Source organism: Gracilinanus agilis, chromosome X (genome assembly GCF_016433145.1).
Source record: "Gracilinanus agilis isolate LMUSP501 chromosome X, AgileGrace, whole genome shotgun sequence".
In the NCBI taxonomy this organism is placed as follows: domain Eukaryota; kingdom Metazoa; phylum Chordata; class Mammalia; order Didelphimorphia; family Didelphidae; genus Gracilinanus; species Gracilinanus agilis.
In genome coordinates, this window is record NC_058136.1 from 2307648 (window position 1) to 2315860 (window position 8213).

Consider the following 8213-nt stretch of genomic DNA (forward strand, 5'->3'; position numbering starts at 1 on the left):
ATTAATTTAGGACATTTTTCCATGGTTACAGGATTCACGTTCTTTACCTCCCCTCCACCATAGCCAATGAGCAATTCCACTGGGTTTTACATGTGTCACTGATCAAGATCTATTTCCATATTATTGATAGTTGCACTGGAATGATTGTTTAGGGTCTACATCCCCAATAATATCTCCATCAACCCATGTGTTCAAGGAGTTGTTTTTCCTATGTGTTTCTACTCCCACAGTTCTTCCTCTGAATGTGGATAGCTTTCTTTCTCATAAGTCTCTCAGCCTTGCTTTAGATCCTTGCATTGCTGCTAGTAAAGAAGTCCCTTATGTTCGATTGTACCACAGTGTATCAGTCTCTGTGTACACTGTTCTCCTGGTTCTGCTCCTTTCCCTCTACATCAATTGCTGGAGGTCATTCCAGTTCAAATGGAATTCCTCCAGTTCATTATTCCTTTGAGCCATTCCATTAACAACAGATACCACAATTTGTTCAGCCATTCCCCAATTGAAGGGTATCCCCTTGTTTTCCAATTTTTTTGCCACCACAAAGAGTGCAGCTATAAATATTTTTACACAAGTCTTTTTCCTTATGATCTCTTCGGGGTATGAAACTATTCCAAATTAACCATTAAGATGTGTCAGTAAATGTTTATTGATCTCTAGAGGATTGGAGTAGGGAGGGGTTAGAATATATACAGATATAAATTTAAACCTAATCTGCATTAACATTTTTTCCCTCTCTTTTGAAATCTAGACAAAACAAAACAATAAAATCAATACCCAATTTGTAGCATTTGCCAATTTCTGAGGTATAAATATTCTCACTGAAAATTTAACAATCACCTGGGGCTTGTTTGGCCCAGATCTGGCATGCCCATGATTCTAGCCCTAAATCATATAGTTTCAAGAGAGCTTTTGGAAATTAACCTTTTTAATAATAATAAAAAGATAAGATGCAAATATCTTCTCATATAGCTAGCATCAATATAGTGCTGAAGTTTGCAAAACACTTTGTTGTTGTCTCATTCAGTCTTGCATAACCCACTAGAAGCAAACATACAACAAAATGTTCTTGCAGCTGTTCTCCATGAAACACAAAACCTACATCCTTTTCACCCCATTCCATTTATAGTCTTCTTATGGCTATTAATTTTTAATTTCTGGAGACACATTCACTGTTTTCCTTGCCCTCTGGTGGGAGATAAATCTGATTTAGATGCCACTTAAAGTATACTTGGGTTGATGGTTCTGATTGTATCTATTTCCCAAGAGAAAAATTGCTGGTTTCCACTATCCTCTCCTTACTAGTCATAAAACAAATATTAAGTAGTGACAATAAACTGAGCACTTGCTCTACTGTGGCCATTTTTAATTATCCAAGTGCTGTAGAATACAGGTTACTCTGAAAATTCACATTGTGTACCCAAGTCAAGATTGTCCATATTCTCTGGGCCCTTAAGGCACAATAAAACTGGCACAGAATATTAACTACTGTTTCTTTAGTCATATTTTTCTAACTTATAGCCTTTAAAGTGATCTTTAGACTCAAATGTGCAGATGGGAATACAAAGCTACATAAGGTAATTTTTCCCTGAACGCTAGATTTAATATTGTCAATAAGAAGTGTTTATGAGAAAAAATAAATGCTATAACTATGTTAGATTTAGGAAACTGTCTACTTTAAAGGGCATTTTCTTTAATGTTTGCAGATGGACAAAAGCTTCAAACACTTCTGATTATCTCAGTATAGCTAAATTATGTTTTAGTATATCAAAGTTTTCTAACCAAACAACTGACAGTTTTTTATACTTACTACGCTTGTGGATTAAGCAGAAATATATTGGAAAGACATATGCATTTGGAAATGGCTAAGTGTCTGGACCCGAAGAATAATAATTAATGGACCAATGACAGCTCAGAAGAATATCTTTAGTAGAGTGTCTCAGGGCTCTATTTTTGGTCTTGTGCTTTTCACTGCCCAAGATGTAGGCAAAGGTATCATACTTGTTTGCCACCTGAGGTCCATTCGTTTTTTTCTCTCTTGTGGACAGTCACAATAACATTCAGATTGGTCTTCTTGCCTTAAGCCTCTCCTTTCTCCAAACCTTTGTTCACAGAGGTGCTTCAGTAATGGCTTCCTCTTAATTCTAGGATTAGATGCAAATGCCTCTGGTTAGCATTTAAAGCCTTTATTATATTTCCAGGATTCTTATACATTATTACCTTGCATACACTATGGCTAACCAAAATTTGTCTACTTGCTAGTCCTCACATGCAAAACGCCACTGAAGGAACATGGGGTAGTAGATCAGACACTAGCTTGGAGTCAGGAAGACCTTCTGACACTTATGTGTGACTCTGGGCTAGTCATTTAACTGCTCTATGGCTCAGTTTCCTTAATAAAACAAGATGGCTGGATGTCATGGCCTATAAGGGCACTTCCAATACTAAATCAATGATTCTTCCTCGGTACTCTTAAAATATCCAGTTTCTTTCAAAACAGCATGAAGGCCATCTTCTATATTAGACTTTTCCTGATCCCTTCAAAAATTACATTACATATAAATGTATTATATGTCACATGTAATATGAATACATTAAATATGTATACATGTCATGTCCCCAATAAATTATAAATTTTTGTCTTTGTATTTCCATCACCTAGCAGAGTACATGGCAAATAGCCAACATTTAATAAATGCTTATTGATTAATTGGTAGCTAATATATTAGAAAATAAAATCTGGATCTAAAAAAATCACTGACAAGAACAATGAATGAATAGAATGTGATGATATTTAATAGTGATAAATATAAAAAAAATCCTACACTTAGATTAAAAATCTATATTCATAAATACAGGATAGAGAAGGCATTATGTATCAGTACAAGAGAATTAATAGCTGCACTAGATTACATTTGCTTTTAGTTCTGGCCACCACATTTTAGGAAATATGCTTACAAATTGTAGCATGACCAGAAGTAAGCAATCAGTATGAAGAAAAGACTAGTAATAGATCATGTAAAGAATTGTTGAAGGGGCTGGGGATCTTGTGCTAGAGAAAACTTGGAAGGGACATGATAACTGTTTTCAAGTATTTGAGGGGTTTCATCTAAAAGAAGCAGTAGATTTATTCTTTTTTGGCCCTGTAGAAAACCAGAATCAATGAAAGAAAGCTTTATAGGGACAATTTCAGGCTCTATGAAGAAAAAATTTCTTAATGATTGGGGGCTCTGGCAAAGAAGAATACCAAGAATGGAAGTCATTCCTACACTATTGGAGGTTTTTAAGGAAAGTTTGGATGATTATTTGTTTGGGTATATGGTAGACATAATTCTTTTTCAAGCTATCATTTTTAAATTTTTTTTTAAACCCTTGTACTTCGGTGTATTGTCTCATAGGTGGAATATTGGTAAGGGTGGGCAATGGGGGTCAAGTGACTTGCCCAGGGTCACACAGCTGGGAAGTGGCTGAGGCCGGGTTTGAACCTAGGACCTCCTGTCTCTAGGCCTGACTCTCACTCCACTGAGCTACCCAGCTGCCCCTCAAGCTATCATTTGAACTAGATGGTCTTTGAGATTTCTTTCAACCCTGTAATTTTATGACTCGAAGAATTCAAAAGTCTGTGCTAGACCATAGAGGACAGAAGTAAGAACAAGTGAGTGGGAAGAGCAAAGAGATAGATTTAATTTGGGTGTAAGGAAAAACTTACTAACAATTGTTGTTTAATCATTTTTCAGGTTTACCTGACTCATCTTGACCCCATTTGGGGTTTTCTTGGCAAAGATACTGTTGTGGCTTGCTATTTATTTCTCCATCTCATTTGACAGATGAGGAAACTAAGGCAAACGGGGTTAAGTGACTTTTTTGTCTGAAAACAAATTTGAACTCAGGAAAATGAGTCTTGCTGATTCCAGGCCCAGCTCAATCCATTACACCTTCTACCTGCCCTTCTAACGATAAGAGCTATCTAAAAGTGCAATGAACTGCCTCAGTAAGTAATGGATTTCCCCTTATTGAATATCTTTGAGCAAAGGCTGGATGATCACTTAATGAGCATATTATAGAAAAGGATTCTTGGTCAGGAACTGGTTAAAATAGACAGTCTTTGAGATTCCTTTCTGCTCTTAAATGTGAGAATATATTCAGCTACTGTTCCAGGCACCCCTAAAGGAGGCCGGGAGATGTCAAAAATGTCTTCCCAGCTCAGTTATTTAAGTGAACTAAAGCCCAAATGAGGAGATGTTATTGCTATCATTCTTTAACAACACATTCTGCTCTTGGGCTGAGATGGGCTCAGCTCAGCTTTGTATATGCTCCATGGAATGGCCTTTGTTACAATTCTGTTATACATTTAACAAAAATATTGGTTTGGGTAGAATAAAGCTTTGAATATGATCTACATAGCCTTAAGAGAAAAAGTTGTGAGTCTGGGAAGGTTGAATGAATGGGTTTTAAGATTGGATTTAATTTGTGCCTTTGATTCAATTGTTATCTGTTAAAACCATTTTTATGCACATTAACCTTATTTACCATTCAAAAGCTGACGACCAGGTGATGATTTTTTTAAAATTGCAACAACTCTCACAGATTTTCTACTAGGTTAACATCCGCATCTGTGAATGATATCACAGACTTCAAGTATTTAGCCTTATTAGCATAATCCTTGTGTCCCAAATCAAGGGAGCTGAATAACTTTGGAAAGTATATTCTCTAGCTTTTTGGCCCAACACAGATGACAATGGAACTTCAAGTACCTAGTCCTACCCCACCCCACCCCACCCACCCCCCACACAAACACAATCCCATCCCACCAAACTCAGGGAAAATTGCCTTACTTTACAAGTCCCAAGGGGCTTAACAGCAGGAACTGCTTTATTTATTTATTTATTTATTTGTTTGTTTATTTTATTCAGTCTATCCCTCCCCTCCCACACCAGAGGATAGATAATGTCTTTCATATATACATTTCTCAGTTCATTCTCTGGAGGTGAACATTCAAAAGTTATTCTCCAAATATTAAATCTGTAGCCATATTGAATATTCTCTTTATTCTACTCATTTCATTCTTCATTATCTCATTTTTTTCCAAGTTTTAAAATAATTAATCTGCTCTTCATTTCTTATAGTGTAGCATATTACAATCAAATACCACAATTTATCTATATATTCTCCATTGGTTTTCTCCTTGATTTTCTGCTCTTTGCCACCACAAAGAGAGCTGCTATAAATATTCTTGTACCTATAGGTTCTTTTCCTTTTTCCTGATCTTCTTGAGCAGTGATGGTGAACCTTTTAGAAACCAAGTGCCCAAATTGCCACATGTGAGCCCCCTGCCTTACCCCAGACAGGGGAGGGAGGAAATGTTCCCATTGGGCAGCTGGGCAGAGGGGTGGGTCATGTGAGAAATGTCCTCAGGCTTGTGAAGAGAGGGGTAAGGGAGCAGCAACCTCCAGCACATGTGCCATAGATTCACCAGCATGGTTTTTGAGAATGATATTGGCAATGGTATTGCTGGGTCTGAGGATATACACAATTTTACATCACTCTGGGCATTTAATTCCAGGTTACTCTCTAAATGGTTGAATCATGGACTGTTTAAATGCACTAAGCTATTTTATCAACTCTTACTTATAGGTTGGGTCCCCAGGGGAGTAAATATCTCAGGATATTCAGTGGGCTAACTATATAGCTTGTAAGCCCCCCACTGGTGTATTTATGTTTCCCTCAATCAGAGGACACAAGTAGTTCAAAGAAAAGCCAATCACTGAAATGAAAGTAAGAATAGCAGCAAAACATCTGTCCCATAAATCTGGGATATATTCTATACAGATACACTTATGGAGGTAACAAATGGACAGGTGTGAGTACAATAAACATGTATTACATGGCATCTTCACATTGCTTCCACTATCTGGTCTCACAGTTATTGCCAGATGCTACCTCATTGTTAGTTGTGTTCACTATCATCTCCAGCTGCAGGCTTAGCTAACATACTGTCCTAGAATACTGCTGTGCACTTTCAGAAAAAAAACAACAACATAACCCATACCCTAAAACTATCAGGAGTCTCATGGGACCTACCACTTCCTGAGTTTTTCTACTTGAATCCCCAGTGTTTTGCACATAGAAATTTCTTTTATCTTTTTCATTCATTCACTCTGCTTCACTGGATAAAGCCATGTGCTTCTGCTGCAAGGTGCCAACACTGACAGGGTGAAGGCAGGGGTGGAGGGTGGAAAGGACAGAGAAATTATCTCCTTTGCTATATCCTACAAGAGAGGTAATGGAGAAGCTGAAAATTGGCTTTTTAATAGCTTCCAAAAGAGTTGGGTTCTTCTAAAATTGGTTCCCTTGATGTTCATCAATTGAGGAATAGCTAACAAATTGTGGTACATGTCAGTAATATAATACTATTGTGCTATAAGAAATGATAAGCAAGGTGATTCCAGAAAAAAAAAAAACTGGAAAGATCTGTGGGAACTGATGCAAAGAGAAATAAGCAGAACTGGGAGAACATTGTACACAATAACAGCAATATTGGATGATGATTATCTGTGAAAACTTTGGCTACTCTCTGCAATGCAATGATCTGGGATAACCCTGAAAGACTTATGACAGAGAATGCTATCCACCTCCAGAGAAAGAACTGTTGGACTCCTCTTTCACATTAGTGTATTTATGGCTTTATTTTGGGACTTTGTTTATGTATGAATTTACTCTTACAACAATGGCCAATATGGAATTGTATTTTGCATGACAATAAAAAATAGGAAAATAAAATAAAATAGGTTCCCTTCTTCACTGATTCAGAGTTGATAGCCTGCCTTTTAAAGGTCTCATCCAGTCACCTTCACATAATGACCACTGCCTTATAATGTTATCCTGCCATTTGCATTCTGTTGTCAAGTTGATTAGGTAACTTTTTTGTGCCTCCTTACCATGAAAACTTTTTCATTTGATCATACTGCCCTAATGGACCTCCTTTACAAACGTGGTAGTACATACCACTAAACAATTATTTCCTCAAAGACCTGGACGGATTCAGTGTCTTATAATATAGCGGTGGGTAAATTTCCAGGAAGGGGCTGCCTGACCCCCAATTGGTGCTTTACTTTGCATCTTCCTTTGATTACATAGTGTGGCTTATTTCCTGCAGCTCTTGTCTTCTAGAGTTCTCAGCAGGCTTCGCTGGCCCATGCTTTCCATCATTGTTCACTGTTACTGACCCCCACATATTGTCCCCTTATTTTGAAACTTTCCCAGCAAGTGGTAATCATTCTGTTCTCTGCAGATCTGTTTTCTTCCTTCAGTTCTCTTTCTTAAAACTTATTCCTTATTTCTGTTCTAGTAACTTCCCTTAGTTCTCAGCATGTGGTCAATTCACTACTAGCCCTACTCAATCTTCTCTGAAGTCCTGCCATTCCCCTTAAGCTCCAATAGGTGGCACTTATTACCTTCCTAGAATACCAGCTCTTTAACAACTAGTATTTATGGGAAGAATCTTTAGGTGTGTCTATACCCCCAATATCCTTAAGCCTTCTTTGTCTCATAATCTTCATAGTCCCAGGTCTCACAAACATTGAAAGTGAGTCTCCATCTCCAACCCCATGTAAATCCACAGTTACTCATTACTTTTTATTTCCTTTTCCCACAGTTCTTCCACCATGTCTTTAAGTCATATCAACACTTACAACTTGGTCCAGAGTTTAGGGATGGGCAGGTGGCATGAGAAAGCTATTTCCACTCTCTCCTCAGTTGTCCCTCCATCCATCATGATGCCCACCCATAAACATTGTACTTTCTCACTAACTGCCCCTGCATTGTGTCCATCCACTCCCCAGGGGTAGCTGGTCAGGTTATTCACATTTCAAAGGCTTATGAAGTGATGCAGATTAAAATGAGCAGAAACAGAACAATTTATATTATAACATCAATATTGCAAAAGTGAACAATTCTGAATGACTTAAGAACTTTGATCACTGAAATGATCAACCATGATTCCAAATATCTGTTAAAGAATGCTACCCACTTCATAATAGAGAAAAGATGGACTAACATGCAGAATGGGAAATACATATTTGGACGTGGCCAAAAAATGGAATTTGTTTTGCTCTGCTTATGATTAAACTTCCTTCTTTTCCTTCCTTCCTTCGTTCCTTTGTTCCTTCGTTCCTTCCTTCCTTCCTTCCTTCCTTCCTTCCTTCCTTCCTTCCTTC